The 19,587-nt window shown below is 46.7% G+C and overlaps 1 long non-coding RNA gene across 1 annotated transcript; it reads right to left on the reverse strand.

Annotated features, from left to right (window-relative positions):
* Positions 1-694: 694 nt before the first annotated feature.
* On the reverse strand, positions 695-19,200 carry LOC109501298. Its single transcript, XR_006600280.1, has 5 exons — positions 18,975-19,200; positions 18,663-18,779; positions 16,050-16,118; positions 7,326-7,396; positions 695-1,531 (listed from the first exon to the last, which is right to left on the reverse strand). It is a non-coding gene; the product is annotated as an uncharacterized LOC109501298 (long non-coding RNA).
* Positions 19,201-19,587: the final 387 nt, after the last annotated feature.

Consider the following 19,587-nt stretch of genomic DNA (forward strand, 5'->3'; position numbering starts at 1 on the left):
CCGGTTCCCCGACGTCAAGGACTGCCTTTCTCCCCCCTCATCCTGTTTTGTCGAGAAGAAAAAAAAGAGACCCACCTGAATGTATAAGCTATGAAATATGAACTGCGTAACCTTCCTGAGGCTGCACGTGAATCAAACACACTGATATTTGCATTCAAACCGGCACGCGCAATATGACGATGAACACCGACGCTCATGCTAATAATTTAAATTTTTAATTTTTCTTTGCTTAGATCAACATTAAAGAGCAAATTAAAAAACAAATCATGAGAAGTGGAGAGAGAGAGAGAGAGACAGAGAGACAGAGAGAGGCCGTGGAGGGAAAGAAACAGCTTTACGTTTTAGTGCCTTTAATGACCCTTTCTTCTGCTTTTTGAACAAGGGGCCCTGCGTTTTCATTTTGCACTGGGTCCCACGCATCATGTAGCTGGCTCTGTTCCAAGTTCCCTCTTTCTTTTAACCCTTGACAGGGCCCTAAAGAGAAAGCCTTAAATCTCCTGATTTTCTTTTGTCCTTTAGAGATCCCTAGCTGCTGCGGCCCCCCCCCCCCCCCCCCCCGCCCCCGGCGGCTCAGTCAGTTGAGCGTCAGACTCGTGGTTTCGGCTCCGGTCATGATCTCACGGTTCATGGGTTGGATTCCGTCGGGCTCTGTGCGTGGCGGCATGGAGCCTGCTTGGGATTCTGTCTCCTGCTCTCCTCTGCCCCAACCCCGCTCATGATCTCGCTCTCTAAAAAATAAATAATAAACATTTAAAAAAGAGGGAGAGAGAGAGAGAGAGAGATTTCTAGCTGCTAGAGTTCCCCTAAGTCACGCAGTGTCAAATCCCTGTGTCCCTTTGTAGGCAGCACTTTGGTTGCTTTCAGAGAGTCAGCTGGCCCTCTCTCCTCTCTCCACCTCCTAGTCCCTAAGCCCTTCCTTCCATGGGCTGGGAGCAGATGCAAGAAAGCCGTAGAAGGAGTGTCCTCCCCCCCCACCCCCGACCTCAGTATTCCATATCTGAGTCTGATTTCCATGGGTCTCCGTTGGCCAGTCGCCCGCCTGTGCTTTTCTGTGTAGGGATTGCCCTTTTCTTTTTTCCCAGGCCAATATCCAACTTTCTACTCACTCCTCTGGTCAATATCTTATTTATAAACAATTTTCCAGTGCTTATCTCTGGTTGCCCTAAGAGCCCTCTAGTCACAACCTCTGATTACATTGGTCTTTGATACGGATTTAGAGTGAATCTGTTTCTTCGAAAGGCCTTTCCCTATCCCTTACACAAAACGCAGCTCTACAAAATAATTTAGAGAAAGATATTTGAACAGCGATTTCAAGGGACCTCATGCCACACCAGATGAGACCAAACAGATAACGTGCAAGGGAAAATTGAGAGCTCTGGACGCACTCCCCCCACCTTTCTTTTTCCCAACAAAAATGACGCGGAAAACAAAGGGAAACGGAAAATTAAATTTCCTTGCAACTTACAGCCCACTGACAAGTCCAAGAGACATTCCTCCAGGAAGGTCTAGTTGTCGTAATGTTAACGCTTTGCTGGAGGAAAAACAAAGCATCAAATGGTACAGATCACGTCCTGTGGGACATGAGTCTCCATCAGTCTGCAAGCGTCTTAATGATTCAGAAGAAAAAAGCAATCTCCGGAAACCTATAGACTCAATTTCCTGGAGCCTTAACGTCACCCTCCCCTCCATGAGATAGAAAATCTTATGTCATCAGTCACTCGTCACAACCCCAGTGCAGCCCTTTCTGCCCACGGGTCCTGTCCCCACGCTTTAATGTAACCACACTTTTGCACGGAAGACCTCTCAAGAATTCTTTCTCGACCTTCAGCTCCGAACCCCACCACTCCAAACCACGTCAGAAAGACCCACCACGGACCGCCTGGGTGGCTCAGTCGGTTGAGCGTCCGACTTCGGCTCAGGTCATGATCTCACGGTCTGTGAGTTCGAGCCCCGCGTCGGGCTCTGGGCTGACGGCTCAGAGCCTGGAGCCTGTTTCGGATTCTGTGCCTCCCTCTCTCTGCCCCTCCCCCGCTCATGCTCTGTCTCTCTCTGTCAAAACTAAATAAACATTAAAAAAAATTTTTGTTTTTTAAAAAGACCCACCACTCTTACAGTTAAGTATTTGATGGCCTTTGCTCCATGCACAAAGTGTCAGTGGAAGACTGGATAAGGCCTTGCCTAATGTTTCCTGTACCTGAAAATAGCTCTGACCCGTCCTTACTGGTCAGTTTAATTAACATATGAAACATCAGACCCTTAATACAAAATCAGAAACCATAATTTCTCCGTCTAGACAATGAGCCTCGGGCCTGTACCGGCTCAGAGGGGTGATTGTGGGGTCCGGCACAGAGTAGGGTTCAGCGTCCCGGGTCCATGATTCTCACTTCCTCAGGCCCTATGTGGAACTGGGGCTTCCAGAACGCACTGTCCTGGGTGATTACATATTTCACAGTCAACAAGGTCAAGCTTTCTCTAAAATGTGCTTGGGGTCCCACCTTTTCTTTTTTATATTAGTTTTTAGTTATTGAGATATGTGTCTATGGTAGACACCTACTGATGTAACGGAATCACAATTACCTCCCTCTTCCTCAATCCCTTTTTGGCGTATCATCTTTGAAAGTCTTCAACATGTACACACACACACACACACACACACTCATGAGATCAAATGCACACACCCACAAATAGCATCGCTTTTAACAAAGCGTGCACATGTATTGTGTTCGCTCCTTCGACTGCTGTCTCCGGGAGAGGAGAGAACACTAAAGAATTAGTGGGTGCTCTCCATGGAGGAAAGCACTGGCGGGGATGCTGTCTGCGGCATCCTCTCCCCCTAAGAGCCCAGAAGATGTCGTTAGCAGCAAATATTAGTGTGACATCGCCCCACCACGGGTCTCGTTTCCATCGGTCACAGCCATGTTTTATACTACGATATCCAGGAAGATCAAACCAGCCGTTGCGGATTCGACGGCAGCTATCGTAGGAGCGAGAAGAGAGGAGAGGAGGGAGAAGAGGAGGAGTGGATTATGGCTCATTTCATCTGTCATCGTACAGAAAAAAAAAAAACCTAGACAATTTGCTTTTGGGTTTTTTTGTTGTTGTTGTTGTGTTATTGGTTTGTGTTTTATTTGTTGTGTTTTTGGTTTTTTTACTCATTTGAGTCATTGACTCGAGTCATTGACATTCGCCACCCATTCAGCCAGGGACCTTTTCCTGGGTCCCGATCCCCAAGGAGAAAGCCCGAGTCATCTCCCGGCCAGCTGTGCCTATCAAAAACCCTCCCCAGGGAGGGCAACGCCCTCTAAACAAAAAACAAAGGGTTCTTTCTGTTCCTTTAAACACAATAGAAAGAATTTGGCATCATCAAAAATGAAAGACTACCATACAGAGGGGGAGAAAAAAGAATCCCTTCTAAAGGCCATTAAATGCAAATTGCCCTCATTGTTGCCAGTGAAAGGTCTCACTCAACACCTAAATTTGCCAACAGGCTTAGCTGGAGCCTCTCCCAGAATCCAGACTTCTTCATTGTTCCCCTGTTTGTTCAAACACCAGCCGAGTCTGGAGCCACTGATTAGCATAATCCCATTGGAGGTGGTGGCTGCTTTGCTCTGGCTAGAGGGAGTGAGTTGGGTTTGTCCCAGCCGGTACCCGAAACACTGGGACCCCAATGACTTCCAGCATCGCCACCTTCACATCCACTCGCGGGCTCTGATGTCAGATCCTTCTTGGACGCCGCTCCCTGGGGACTCATGGAGAAGAAACAACACGGTGTCCCAGGCATTTCTCTGATCCATCAGAGGCTCTGTGTTACTCCAGGGATGGCAGGGGGTGGTGGGCAGAGAGCAGCATGGAGCCTCAGGGCTTTCGCTTGCCTGTTTCTAAGGGTTGGGCACTAATTTCAGTTCAAAGTAAGATTCTGACTCTGAAAGAGCTGGTGGCTGCCCGTCCCCACAGAAGCAATAAAAGCCGCTGCTGCCCCCGCCTCTAGTTCCAAGAGGGCAGACACGGCCCCGGGCATGCCACGTCTATGCTGTCATCTCGGTGTCACGGGGATGCACGCACGCGACACAAGCTGAGCGAATGACTGACCACAGTCCTGGCGTGATTTATTTTTGAGACAGAGACGGAGCATGAATGGGGGAGGGGGCAGAGAGGGAGGGAGACACAGAAGCCGAAGCGGGCTCCAGGCTCCGAGCTGTCAGCAGAGAGCCCGACGTGGGGCTCGAGTCCACGAACTGCGAGATCGTGACCTGAGCCCAAGTCGGACGCTTAACCGACTGAGCCCCTCAGGCGCCCCTGTGTCTGTCCATCCTTGATTTGGGCCCCGCTGTACGAATTTCATCCTGCTTCCAGCGGTAGTTCAGATGGGCCCTTGGAAACCATTTTTTGTTTCATGCCTTTATGTTGTATATACGGGGAATCTAATGTCTGAAGAGGTAAAGTTACTTATTTGGGGAAACATGCTACTCCGTTTTTACAGTATTTTACGTTGCGGATCTTTATAAATTGCTTGTCTGTGACACATCGGCCCTGCCATGGACTCTAGCTTGTCTCTAACACCCAGAACATCTGAGTGGCCAGGATCCAAGTCTCCCTCCCTGTGTTGGCTAGCAGAGACTTGATATACTGTGGTTCCCTCAAATCTTAGATACCAGTTGATTGTAAGACCTGCATATAAGTACTTTATGGGGTACTAAGAAAAAAAGTACTGTATACACAGAAATTTCTAAAAAGTTCTTCACATTCAGGAAATGATGCTTTTATATGGCTTCTTAACTCTGTCATCGATAGGCCATCATGACAGCATCATGGGTGCCATTAAAAGCATCCGCGAGGGGTGTTTGGGTGGCTCAGTCGGTTAAGCATCCGACTCGATATCTTGATTTCAGGCCAGGTCATGATCTCGAGGTTTGTGGGATCGAGCCCCGTGGTCGCCCCGCACTGTCAGCACGGCAGAGCCTGCTCGGGATTCTCTCTCTCCCTCTCTCTGCCCCTCCCCTGCTCACGCTCTCTCCCTCTCTCCCAAAATAAAGAAAGAAACTCTGAAAAAGAAATAAAAACGAAAAGCAACGATGACACGGTTTTTGTTTAAAGACAAAACCAAACAAAACAAAAAAGTCCCGCCACTATTGTCTGGGCATTTTTTTTTCGGACTCGCTCGCTTGGAAGGTGTAACAGGCGGCCCCTGGCACCGTCTCGGGCAGGGATGGGAGCCCTGTTCTCTCTGCACATAGGGGTCTTCCTTTAGATTCCCAAAGCACATGCGTGCTGTTTTGGGAGCACATAAGGAATTGCAGCCTTCCCTGTAACGACAAATAATTGTTTGCCTGATACCAAATGTGTGCCTCCTTCTGTCTTTCTCTGCACGGGATAGCTTCTCGTCTTCATGCCAAATCATAGTGTCGTCTCGGAGACGTTCTAAGCACCCATGAGACCATTAAACACAAATGGTTGCTGCAATTCACAGAACGGGGTGGAAGTGGCCGAGATAAGGAGAGGTGTGAACGGGCTGGCGTGAGTAGCAGTGGAGGTGGCGTCCCTGGGACCCGCTGCCCGGTCCCGCTGCCACTGAAGGCCCAGGCCGTGTAAGTTGCAGCCTGCTTTCTGCCACATTAAGTGGGGGGGCGTGGGGGGTGCACACCTTAGAAGTTGTAAAACACAGAAATAGCCCTAGCCTCAATCTGGGTTTCTCCTTGGTAGGTCCCAGCTCCCGAGGCTGGGATTTGACATTCCACGCAAAACTTAAAAAAAAAAAAAAAAAAAGGGACCGAAAACATCTCCCCCCAAAAAAGTAATCAAGGCAGGTGTTAAAAAAGACATCCATAAGCCAATACCAGCATTTCTCAATGCAAGTCTAATCCACACTCGACTGAGGAATTTTAAAAGAAAAGAAACAAACAGAAAATGCTAACCCCACGCGCGTCGAGTGTGAACTTCACCCAGGCCGCAGGTGGTTGTGGAAAGCTCTCTGTGAGGTGCCAGCAGGCAGGCTGGAAAGGAAACCACGGATAGCGACATAAGGAATCTCTTAGATTTGCAGAAAGCCAAATTCCTGGTGCATCTTACACACAACAGAGAGAGCATATATCATCCTTGGAACCGTCTGGATGCGGCAGCAGGTGGGGCTAGGGCTTACTTCATTTGGACATCCCTGGTGGGGGTACCCTTCCTCCTCTCTTTTCTTTCGTCTTTTTTTTTCTTCTTCTTTTCTGTCCCTCTTTTTAAAGCCAGGATGGCAATCTTGCTGCACGGATCTATTTTAGTCCACCTACACACTGAGCTTTGAAACCTTTCAAACTGTGCTAACCCATGAATGCCCTATCATGCATAGAAAACAGACTTTCCAGAATTCTCTGAACTCAGATCCTGGCTGTAGATGTTGGGGCGTCCTCCGGCTCCTCCCTCCCCTGGGCTAGTCACTTCTGCTCTGCCCCCTCTCTGCTCCTTGGAGATGTCTCCCCAGCCCCGCCTGGCTCTGGAGGCTGGGGACTCCGACAGCTAGCCCCCCACCCCCCACCCCGGGATTCTGCGGGGTTCCACGTCTCCGCCCAACGCTTGTTAGCTGCAGACAACACACGGCAGATCCGAAGGGGGGTACCTGAGCTCAGCATCAGGGACCACAGCTCTGGGAAATCCTTATCACAGTAGTCTTCTAGCACTTTCTGGGGTATATTACCTCCCGCGGTCCCAGTACTGGCGTTTGTCCATCAGCACGCTTGGGGTCCTCCATCATGAAAGAAGAGGTCTTTTTTGGGGGGGTTTGTTTGTTTTTAAAGGAGATCTTTTTATGAAGATCCCTCAGCCTCCTTATCCCCACCGTTTGCACATCCCCCTTTTGTTCCCGTTTTTTGATTAGTTGATGTTTTCAGACTTACGAGCCCTGCAGCATCAGGAGAGAGAAAGCAACCTGATTTGGAGAATTTCAGCCGGAGAAGCAAGCTCCTACCTAGAAATTGGGGGAATTGTTTCAAATTCATTCTCCAGGTGCCATCAATATATTTGCAAGGAAAAGAGGCGATAGCGTGCTCATTTTTCAAACTTCCTTTGAGCTTTTCACGGAGGAGATGCAGTTGGTGTCTCTGCATATTTTATGCAAATTTTGAGAGTATCATTTAGATAATGATCTGTTTCAGAGAATTAAATAATCACACACTTGAAGGTGATTCATTTCTGCACCTCTTCATGAGATCTTTAATCAGTGGTGAGTTTTTTCTTTTTTCTTAATGGACTCAGGAGCACATTTTTCTTAGTGTAACTTTCTTTTCATAAGATGAGACTAGACGTTGCGCTACCTATCACAAACAGAAAAAAGAGAAATCTATTACCTGAAAGCTGTTCTCCATTCTCTGCTTCATACTTGGATGACTTTTCTTAACAAGCCATGGCCTTCAGTAGACTATAGTTCATGTGAAGGAAACACAGAGAGATATAGTTTGTCATGAATTTTCAGCAATCTATGAATTATACATAACGTTCTTTAAGTTAAAGTCATGTTAGACCGTATGCTGCTATCACAGATAGTGCAATATGTAGCTATTATCCGAGATCGAGCACATTGCTTAACCTCTTTAAGCCTCAGTTTCCCCATTTATGAAAGGAGATCTTTATAGTATCTACCTCATAGGGTTTTGCGAAGATTAAAAGGAAAATAGAGTATGAGGCTCATTGCTGGGCATTCAGTTAAGCAGACAATAGATGGTAGTCAGATGTTGTTATTACTACATTTTATCCTCCCTCCCCGAAAGCTAGAAGTAAGAACAAAGTACAAACAGCAGGCTTTTCCCCGCTCTCACAATTTACCTTCTCAACTTTTGCCTGGGATCCTAAACACACAGAATTCACAGAGCGCAATTACCCTTTGAATCTGGATGTTATTTCTGAAGTCAGGGAGGAAAATTCCTCTCCCCTCAAGGTCCTATTCTAGTTGGACTAAGAATCGAATTGACACGAGACCAGATTCGAGGAGAAAATCCAATCGAACAGCATCTCTACTGGGAACCCACACAGATGTGGGCATTCCCAAGACAGTCGGGCACGAAGAAGGATATACGTCAGTCTGAACTAAGGAGAAGGGAGTAGGGGTCTGGCACTTTAAAGAGAAAAAATGCAAGTCACGGGAAAATGAAAAAGAGTCTATGGTCGGTAAACGAATGTTTGCTGGGTCACGCAGAAACCACGGGGCAAAGAGACCTTGATCCAAGTGGCCTTGCTAGGCTCCTCTCTGTCCAGCATACCTGCTTCCTATCATCATTCCGCTATCTGTGATGGTAGCTCTCTTCCTGGAGCGGGTCCTCTGCCTAAATTCCTTTCAGGCAGTTGAGCGAAAGGTGAAGAGCTTTTCCTGAATCTGCTGGGTCTTGATTGCTTTTAACTCAAAATAACTCTTTATACCAAATGGTCCATCTTGGGGCGGCCGGACCTTGGCCCTAGGCGGTCTACAAACCGATTTAATGGGGTAACCGGAGGTTTCCAGAGACTTGGGAGGCTTCCCTTCTGTGAGCTCACTGGCGCCCTCTTCCACATCTCAATCTCTAGAACTCTCCAATAGCCATGCACTTTACCTCCTCCTAGTGCTTTTTGGTTTTTAAGCATTATTATTTTACACGTCCACCTTAAAACATCCCAGCGGTATGTCTGTGTTGACCAAGAAAGAATTTATGGAACATTTCAGCCAACAGGCACTTTTTTTTTGGCAATTAGAATTGTGCTTCTGAAGACACACACTCGGGTAGAAGCCGGACTCATGTCCTGAGGAAGACGAAGGGTGGGGGAAGGGTTATGTAGGCGAAAAGCTATGAGTGCAGCTGTCCTCTATGTCACACAGGGATCGACACTGAATTGACTGGAATTGGTTGGGGTAATACACAAATGAGGAACTGAAACTCGCCCAGTCTCCTGGGCTCCTTTCAAAGGTGAAGGAGGCCGTTGAGTCAGGTGTCATGGTGAGGACAGAGTTAAGCCCAGGCTGAGGGTTTGCAGCTGGCTGGAAGTTTTTTGAAAAAGTTCACGGTTTCTCTGATGAGGATGTTCATAAACCCCACCCCCCTTCCCTTACGGCCTCCTGACGCTTATTTTAAAAAGAGACACTCTTGGGGCGCCTGGGGGGCTCAGTCGGTGAACCGTCCGGCTTCGGCTCAGGTCACGATCTCACGGTCCGTGGGTTCGAGCCCCGCGTCGGGCTCTGGGCTGGTGGCTCAGAGCCTGGAACCTGCTTCAGATTCTGTGTCTCCCTCTCTCTCTGCCCCTCCCCCGTTCATGCTCTGTCCCTCTCTCTGTCTCAAAAATAAATAAATAAATAAATAACGTTAAAAAAAATTAAAAAAAAAAAAGAATCGTTTCTGCCATTCTTTCTCCGGCACCTGCCGTTATCCCCGTAACAAGGTCAAAACCGACTTCTTAGTTCCAAGGAGGCAGACACACAGCTAAGAATCCCTAGATTTTTTTTTTTTTTTAATCTTGAAGTTATGGTGTGTTGCTATGGGGATACAGCCCCCCTGCAATATCCTTTTTGCTGTCCGGCGTTGGCAAAAATAAAAAATAAAATCGGCACGTCTTCCAATGCTTGACTCGGGCCTTGAGTTCGTTCCAGCCTCTTCCGGGTTCTTAGCTGGAGGCATCGCCCTGCTGGCAAACGTAGACCCGCTCTGGTGTTTCGCCTGCTCTTTTCCTAGTTGACATTTCTTGAAACTGACAAGCCGGGAGGTAACAGAAGACCAGGGAAGCAAGTCTCGGAATGTCTGAATCAGAGAGCGGAGTTAATAAATTCACTCAGAGGAGAACTCCCTCGTAACCAAGAGCTTCTATTTGAGGTCGAGCCAACTCTGTGTTCTCCTGAACAGTTAACAGCGTGACAGGGAGGAGTACCCTTTCTCTGTAGGAGATGAGTGTGGCTTCCAGTGGCCTAATGCGTCCCCACGCGATGACATCTGTGTTCCTATTTAAAACTCAAGGGTACACCACCTTTTTTTTATCTGAGCTGTTAGCTTTTAAAAAATACTTAAAAACCAATCAGCAACTAAATTGCATCTGAAGAGCTGTTTCAATTACAGAATGGAGGCAGTTCTGCAGCAAAGTATTTAAGAGCTGCAAAAATTAATGTGCATTTTCATGCTGATTTTCAGAGTATAATACACTTTGTAATTCATTTAAATGTATTCTGGGTGCTCCATTCTAGCTTCGGGCCCAGCAGCCCGAAGCTTCGGGCCCAGGCTAGCCACAGCTTCACGCATCAAAGAGGGTACAGTCCAATGGATCGGAAATATCTGGGGGCTCCATGTTGCTTCCCTCACAACAAAGATGCCTCCAGCTTTAGAAGAGTAGTCCTTGAGACATCATAAAACTACGTTTTAAAAGTTTTTTTTTAATAGAAAAGTATTTAAAAATCTAAGAAAGATAAACTGAGTGAAAACATAATTGGTCAGCATCTGAATACAGATGGGTTCTCTTCCTTGAATAACACCACTTAAAAGCACTCCCGCGGAATGATTTCTACCCCAACCTGCAGTGTGGGTCATAGCACATAAAAACCTTATCTAATTGCCTTTTCTTTTCTTGCCACATTTCGGACACAGCCTCTAAACTTTCTAAGAGCCACGTTATTCATCGGAAGCTCCTGACGTGGCAGATAAATCCAGTAGAATCAGTGCCTCCACGGATGGCGTGTTTTAAAACCGAGTTAATCAAACATAAACGTTCCGCCCAGAGCAATGGCCAGCAGTACATATGTCGACAGCCCAAAGGAAGGGAAGTCAGCAAAGCAAACAGCTGCTTTTGCTCAGCAGTTTCCAACACCGAGCTTTAATGGATGTGCAGGGGGAGGTGGGAGCCACCAGCAGGGAAAAGAGGTGCGAGGTGGGCATGCCAGCCTGGGTCACCTTTCTTCTGCAGGCTTCCACGAGAAATCAGGGGAAGGACGAATTGCAACCAGAGGACGTTAACGATGGGAGAGCCCCGGGCCTCACCTCCTTCACGCGCTTCACCCTTTCGCACGGCAAATGGGCCAACGTCGCCAAAGGGGATGACCACAGACTCATGGAAAGAACTGCTCGCTGCCCACAACCCAGGTTTCCAGCCTTCCTACCAGCCCACGGTGGGCTCGGAAGCTATACTGCTGTGCTTTGTGCCGTCGCCATCTTGAGACGAAACGCACTCGTACTTCCTGGTGACTTCCGGTGTGGTAATGGGGTGATTTCAGGCTTCAGTGGGCCCCACATCCAGCCTTCTTTGTGTTTCATTTGCTGGAGCTGCATTGTAATCAGTGAGTGATGCCAGTCTCTGCCTTCCACCGACCCCTCCTTCCAGAAGCTTGTTCCTCTCCTTCCCTGAAGTCAGCATGGCTGCAAATCGAGCCAACCGTGCACCCAACAGAAGCTCCTTCCCCAGCCCACCCGGTGGGCCTCCCTCTTGGGAACAGTGGTGATGTTCTGGGTCCTGGGCAAAGGTAAGAGAAAAGGCCATTCATTTGTTTGACAAGCGTTTACTGAGCACTTACTATTCGTGCGTATCTAGGGTTAGAAGGAAATGAGTGACAGGCTAGCCGCAGCTTCACGCATCAAAGAGGGTACAGTCCAATGGATTGGAAATATCTGGGGGCTCCGTGTTGCTTCCCTAACAACAAAGATGCCTCCAGCTTTAGAAGAGTGGTTCCAGGGTTTAGCGGAACTCAAAAGCGGCAGTTGGCACCGGAGTTCGGAATATGGCCTGAACGTCCGGTGGGGACCGCCTGGCCCAGATCTCTAAAAGGAGGAAAACAATAGCGGAGGGACCTAAAGAAATCTCAGGCTCACTCACAGCTGGGCTCACAGGCTGCTGCGGGACTCTGGTTTTCTGAACTCCGGATTACATTTGGTCATCTCTGTCGGAGGCTGTACAGTTTGCACGCTGAGCCGTTACGCCACCGGAGCCCTCGTCCTGAACCCCAGAGGGCCCCTTTCCCCACACAAACCTAATATTGAGGTTCTGACACAGCCACGGTGCTCCCCGGCCATGAGACCTCCATCTGTAGGCTTTCCCTGAGGAAGCCATTGGGTCTGCTTCCGAGATGGACACAGTGGTGACTTTCATGTAAATATCCACTGCTATTCCTGACGGAGCTGGGAAACAGAGCTATTTATAAGCGTTCTGGTGGCGGTTGCCGCTACGGGGAGGTGAGGCTGGTTTCTGATTCATGCCTTCTTCTAGCCAGCTGTCCCCTGTGATTTTACACACGCCGGCATGACATTTCCCTGCAGCCAATTTAGTCCTGAAAAGTTTTGTTTCTTTTCGCACGTGAATGGTAAGAAAGTCTTTGACTTGAATCATCCCTCGCCCCGCCTGAAACTGTAATTTCGCGGGCTCCATCTACTTCGCGCACGAGTGTCTCACTAAGCTATGGGGAGAGGACGCAAACGCTCTTTACGAAGGCTTGTACGGCTTACTCCACGGAGCGTCTTCCGTGGGGTTGGGTGGGAGAATTTAATTAAGAATTTAGGAATAACTGGAATCTGGGTGACTCTTTTTTCAAACGAGCGCTCCTTTGCCACATTTTTGAGAGCTAAAAATACAGCCAGAGGATGTACTTGGAGCTGGTTGAAAGCAGGTTGGAAACCAGACAAGGGAAGGTGAATCCAATCATCTACACGTCTCAAGCCAGCCGCGTACCCAACAACATGAAACAGAAAGTCACCGGGAAATAAAAACCTGAATAATGGAATGGACGGACTGACGCACGTGGGCAAGAGGTAGACACATTCCGCATCCTCCAGAAACTCCAACTGTCATAAATCATAACAAGTCTCCAAGATTCTCTGGAGACTCAAGGCAGCTGGAGCTGGCCTCATGAGTGCCAGCCACCCCCCCGCTCACCAGTCCATTCCTGTGTGACCCTGTACATGTCCCTGTTCACACTGCCTGCTGGTGGCGGGTGCGGGGGGGGGGGACTTTGAGGAAGTGAAATCATACATCTTGAAACGGGCTGAGGAGATAAAAATGAAAGATATTCTAACTGTGGCGTTCTTTCAGTTATCTGAAATAAACCTGCCATCCACACAGCAGAAGTAATATTTTAATTTCAGACCTGAAAGAGAGAGAGACGGGGGACCAGGGTACAAAGAGTGTGTCCCAGAGTAACACGCGCCCCACATCCCTGCCTTCCTCAAGGGTGCTCAACCGATCCTCACTGCATAAATAAGCAAATGGATTAATGGATGAGCCCTGAGGAGGGGGATAAGAAGAGTGTTGAGAACTTTTCTGAAAGTGGAAGAACTTAAATAGGACTCAGTAATACCCAAGATGGCAGGGACAAATTTCTTCATTCAAGTGCTAAGAAGCCCCAGATGGCTCTCACGTTTTCTTTGTATTCTTAGTTATTGAGATGGAGTTAGAGGCAAATGAAGAGGACACCTGCCAGAAAATGCGAAAAGCCCAGAAGATTCACAAAAAATCATCATGAAGCTCTGTGGCACCTCCAAAACCACACTGAAAACTTACCTCTTTTAAATGGCAAAGGATTTCAAGGACACAGAAAAACACAGAGAATGAAATCCATTAAAGGAAACATTTAAACAAAGCCTCGAGGATAGGAGTGAAGCTCTTGTTTTCTGTACTTAATCCTTACAAGTCTCCCTTTCGAGAAATAACCACTTTTAGGAAATCGAGGTTAATCATCCTAGGACTTTCTTAAAAAACGGACCCTACTTGCCGACTTATGGGTCCATCAGTTTCTCATTGTTCTGCATCTTTCTTAGCCTTTTAATAAACCCTGCCATACACCATACATATCTTTCTCTAACTTGCTTTTCAAACTTGTGTTTGGGGGATTTATCCCACGTTATTTCTGTAGCTCAAGGTAATTTATTTTATTTTTTTTTATATAAAATTTTTTCTAACGTTTATTTATTATTGAGAGACAGAGAGAGATACAGCACGAGCAGGGGAGGGGCAGAGAGAGAGGGAGACACAGACTCCGAAGCAGGCTCCAGGCTCCCAGGTGTCAGCACAGAACCTGACGCGGGGCTCGAACGCACAAACTGTGAGATCATGACCTGAGCCAAAGTCGGACGCTCAACCGACTGAGCCACCCAGGCGCCCCAGTATTTTTCTATTCTAGTGATAGAAGAGAAAGAAAATAAACAAAGTTGTAGATTACAAAATATTGGGTCGTGATACAAAATGTAAGGAACGTGAAATAGAGTAATCCTGTAGAGTCTGGATCCAGGGAAGAGTGTCCCATGGAGGTGACACTGAAGCTAAGGCAAGGAACCGAGAGGTCACTGCGTGAAGGCTGACACGAAAGGGCATGCCTCCCAGAGGCCTGGGTGGATGATCGGAGGAGGCTCAGCATGCTGAGAAGGGGAGTTGGGGTGTGGGCGGCCTGCTCCCCACAACCACAAGGCTGGGGCAGGAGCACCGGTGAAGTCGTACATCAAGCAAACTTTGAAAGAATATATGTTCTACATTTCTACTTTAACAACCCAGGGAAGCAAAAATAAGATAAACACAGAGAGGGAGGCAAACCTTAGAGACTCTTAAATCCTGAGAACAAACTGAGGGCTGCTGGTCCGTAGGTGGGTGGGGGGATGGGCTAAATGGGGGCTGGGCATTGAGGAGGGTGCTTGTTGGGATGAGCGCTGGGTGTCCTATGTAAGTGGTGAATCACTAAATTGTACTCCTGAAACCAATACTACACTACCTGTTAACTAACTTAGATTTAAATTAAAAGCAAAGCAAAGCAAAGAAAAGAAAAGCAAAGCAAAGAAAAGCAAAGAAAAGAGTAAAATAAAATAAAACAAAATAAGACAGAATAAAATAAAATAAATCAGAGTAAAGCTACGGTCTCTATCTGAGACAAAGTCATCAAAATACCAGTGGCAACTGAATTTAATTAATTATTATTACACATGCGTTGCTGCACCGATGACCCTTGGATGGGCAATAAGATAAAGAACATAAATAATTTATAAATGACTTTTTATTTATTCCATCAGACTTGTTTTGTTGGCTTTATTTCAGTGAAATCACTTCTGAATCATTAAAATCTGTATTTACATCATTTGCCTTGCAGCAATGATCTGATGGATTAAAAATAAAATATATTTTCACTTAAGGTATATACAATTTAAACACATTTTCATTACAAACATAAAGTAAAATGTAGGAAAAACTGACAAATTAACCTTTCCAAAAGGTTATTTTCCTTCTAAAGTGATTAATTATAAATCAGCATCAATATATTTATTCCAGAAAACAAAAAAGAAAAAATATTTATTGAAAATTATTTGTTACGATGAAATTTTAAAATTTCATCTTTAGGAAATTTAAATAAATCTTGCAAAACATTTTTTTTTTAATCTTTTTTTTTTAACGTTTATTTATTTTTGAGACAGAGAGAGACAGAGCATGAACGGGGGAGGGGCAGAGAGAGGGAGACACAGAATCTGAAACAGGCTCCAGGCTCTGAGCCATCAGCCCAGAGCCCAACGCGGGGCTCGAACTCACGGACCGTGAGATCATGACCTGAGCCGAAGTCGGCCGCTTAACCGACTGAGCCACCCAGGCGCCCCCAAAACATTTTTACAAAAATAAAATTATTTGCAGTTCAAGACTTGGATGTACACCTAGTTGCTAAGGTACGAATTTGTATCCCTTTTCATATGACATCTAGACCTACATTGTTTTTATTTCTTATTTACTTTTTTAAAGTTTTACTTATTTTGAGAGAGAGAGAGAGAGAGAGAGAGCACAAGCAGGGAGAGAGGCACAGGGAAGGAGGGAGAGAAAATAAGAGAGAGAGAGAGAGAGAGAGGAGAGAGAGAGAGAGAGAGAGAGAGAGAGAGAGAGAGAGAGAGAATCCCAAGCAGGCTCCATGCTGAGATGGGGCTCGATCCCATGACCCTGCTGATCATGACCTGAGCCGAATCAAGAGTCAGACGCTTTACTGGCGGAGCCACCCAGGTGCTTCTAGACCTACATTGCTTTTAAATATATGGTTTATTATTTTATCATTATTCATGTATGGTGAGACCATCAGATCGGGGGACAATAGCCATTGAGAGATGACTCGATATACTCACAAATTCCAAGAGAAGGGGCGATCACGTCACACGGGGCCATACAGGGCGGCACCAGGGTAGGTCAGGATCCTGAGGGAGGAGGGGAAAATGTGAGCCACAGCCTTTATTTTGGTTTCCACGAGGCAGGGTAAGTTCTCCCGGAATAAAATACGATTTAACAACAACAAAAAGCCAAGTGAAATAAAAAATGAAAGTTCAACTTGCTTATTTATAACCTGAGTAGAGCAAGTAAGGTTGCTGTGAGAGAAAAAAAAAAATTATAATTAAGTGAAAAAAAATCTGATCAGGCATCAAAACCTTTTCAGATTTATAAAAACACCTACAGACAACAGCAGTGTATGAGACAGAAGCTGGTGTTTACAAACGTAAGTGTAACCAGAAACAATTTGCTCAGAATGCTTACAAGGCTGAGACCTTGTAGGACAAGTCGCTAGAAAATAGATAGTTCGTGGTGTTTCCTCTCATAACTGATGAGAACACAGATAGCTGTATTTCTTCATGCTTTCGGTTAGAATTTTGAAATGGCCAAAGTGTGATAAAAACTTTTGGACATAGTGTATCATGCCTGTGATATCAGGACACGACATATTATATGTATTGAGATCAGTGTTGAAATGTGGAAAAGGGTAATGTGCACTGGTCCAAATTAGTAAGCTGGAGTGCAGACAGACCCGGATTCTGGAATGTTCACCATCAACGCTGGACTTGCCCTAGTACTTAGATCCAAGATGGTAACAGTTTGCAAGGGCATTGCATTTAGACATTCATCCGCAAAGAACTAAAACTTTAAAAATGCAACAATGCGGGGCACCGGGATGGCTCAGAAGGTTAAGCGTCTGACTTCGGCTCAGGTCATGATCCCACAGTTCGTGAGTTCGAGCCCTGTGTCGGGCCCTGTGCTGAGCATTCAGAGCCTAGAGCCTGCTTCAGAATCTGTGTCTCCCTCTCTCTCTGTCCCTCCCCCGCTCACGCTTTTTCTCTCTCACTCTCCCAAAAATAAATAAACATTTAAAAAAAATTTTTTTAATGCAACAACGTGAACACTGTCTGCCTATAGGCCCTAATGTCACAGACACTTCAAATTTATTGGACTCCACGTGGCAGCGGGCCATAACATGGAGCTCAGAGGGGTTGGCTTTGTCCTGGTGACTTTTATTAATTGGTGGAAAAAATAAAGACGCCGATGCAATCCAAAGAAAAATGTCACCACATTTCAACAGCAAACAGCGAAGACAGATTTAGCCTTTCAGGTTGGCACTGACCGGTCCCTAAAACCTCAGACTCTCCAAAGCTGCTCGCGTGTGTAACTTCGTAAGGAGTGATAGATCCCAGTGTCCTTCCCTGAAATCCAACTACTGAAACGAAAGTGAGACATTTCCAAAGTCAGACATTTGAAGACTGAACAGCAAAAATAATAATAATTCTCAGTTTTAAATTTTTTTTTTTCTCAACGTTTTTATTTATTTTTGGGACAGAGAGAGACAGAGAATGAACGGGGGAGGGGCAGAGAGAGAAGGAGACACAGAATCGGAAACAGGCTCCCGGCTCCAAGCCATCAGCCCAGAGCCCGACGCGGGGCTCGAACTCACGGACCGCGAGATCGTGACCTGGCTGAAGTCGGACGCTTAACCGACTGCGCCACCCAGGCGCCCCAATAATTCTCAGTTTTAAACTTTACGAAACGACTGTTTGATTCACGCTCTGGCGTAACACTCGAAGTGTGGCTAAAAGCTGCCCATGGACCCCCGTGGCCGGACGCAAAAAGAGCAAAACATCACAAATATCTCGAGAGTAGCTACTTTCACCAAAAACAAAAAACAAAACAAAAAAAAAAAACAACCAATCACTGCACGGGAATCTCTCCACATGGAGAATGCCTACATTTGGGAACATCTGGTTTTCATTATGAAACCGAATAAAACTAAATGTCACTCCCTGTAAAAGGGCTTCAGGTTGAGCACAGAACGCAAGACTTGACATGGTCACCTAAGCGCACACGCACACACACAAAAACAACAACCAAGCTGTCAGGTTTCTCTGCCCTCCCCCAAAGCGTAAGGGAGGGCGACATAAAAATACAGGATGAAATATGAATTTTAAAGTGTACTGACAGATTACTTCGCAGAATCTTTCTTTCGATGTTTCAATTTCGAGTTGATAACGCGACCTCTACGTACCACGCATAATTCGAGTGCGACCGTACAACAACACATCTGGAAAACCAGGGCAAGACTGAGGATATTTCTGGCAGCCGATTTTTCTTACACCCAATCCGTCTCGCTGGTTTATTTTTACCTCCCGGGCCCTGTAGACACCTAAGGGTGCGACCTCGGCACTAGCTTGCGTTTCTCGCGGACAGAAGCTCTGGTAGCGAATTGCTCAGCCAGCCTCCTCTGTTTGTTCCTCTGTGCGTCATCGACGATGTCACAACTATTTCTTTCCGCACCTGCGATCTACCTGGCCCTGTAGCGACCGCTGTAGGTACAAAGTGCAGACAATTCTTGCCTCTGGGACTTCAGCCTCCAGTGGGAGCCGGAGCTAAGTTCACTAAATGTTGGAATTGCATTGACGGGCCGCCTTCGTCCTACCCTGGCAGAGCGAGTCCTGGGTTACCTGATCTATGGAACCCCGAGACGTCAGCCGTGATGTAGAAGGTAATATAACAGCGCATAAAATGCATCCCCAAGAGAAAACTTCCTCCTGTCTGCAGGGTTTGATCTGCGAAAGCATCTGGAACAAAGAGAAGCATCAAGGTTTGCACGCAGGGCGACTAAAATTTAAGTCCCTGAAGCTAATTGGTAAATTAGCAGACAGCCTCATTCACCTGAGCCCCCCCCCCCCCCTTCCCAGGCCTTTGCTATTTTGCTGCGGAAAGTAAGCTTCTCCCAGGAGACAGAACTGGAACATACAGACGTCTGAACAAACCTGGCTTTGTCTTCGCTGACGTGCGAATCTGTTTCTGTCTTTGTTACCGGGTTTGAAACCCAATGCTTCTCGTCCTGACAAGTTCAGCCCCACGCGGTTAATCCAGTGGGCGGAGGTACGTGTTCCCCACACAGAAACTTTTCCTTAGGTTAATTGTCTCCTAAGACGCGGCTGGGCTGATGTCACAGGACGAGGAACCGGAACCGAGGCCCCCCCCCCCGGCTGAGCTGCGGGCCCTGTGCTAGATTTAAAGGCACAGGAGAGAGTTCCAGATGGCCTACAGGGCTTGAGGTGGAGAAGGCACATCTGGAAGATAAATGTGGGCAATCTCACAGTCCCGTTTTAAGAAATATTCAATTTCTTATCTTTAATTAACAAAGAGGTAGATGCTTTCATTTTCGGTAACTCTTTCGGTATTTGAGAAAATCGTCCTTCTTCCGCTATGTTAATCGTTGTAGGCTGGCTGCATTCTCACACAGTTCAATGCTATTTTAATAGCATTTGATTGAGTGCCCATTGTATGCAAGGTCCTGTAGACAGGCCATCCCGGAGGCAGGAGAGCACCTAAAAAGGTTTTCCATCAAAGACAGAATGAAGAATGAATAGAATTTAT

The sequence above is a fragment of the Felis catus genome, chromosome B4, assembly GCF_018350175.1.
Source record: "Felis catus isolate Fca126 chromosome B4, F.catus_Fca126_mat1.0, whole genome shotgun sequence".
Lineage (NCBI taxonomy): Eukaryota > Metazoa > Chordata > Mammalia > Carnivora > Felidae > Felis > Felis catus.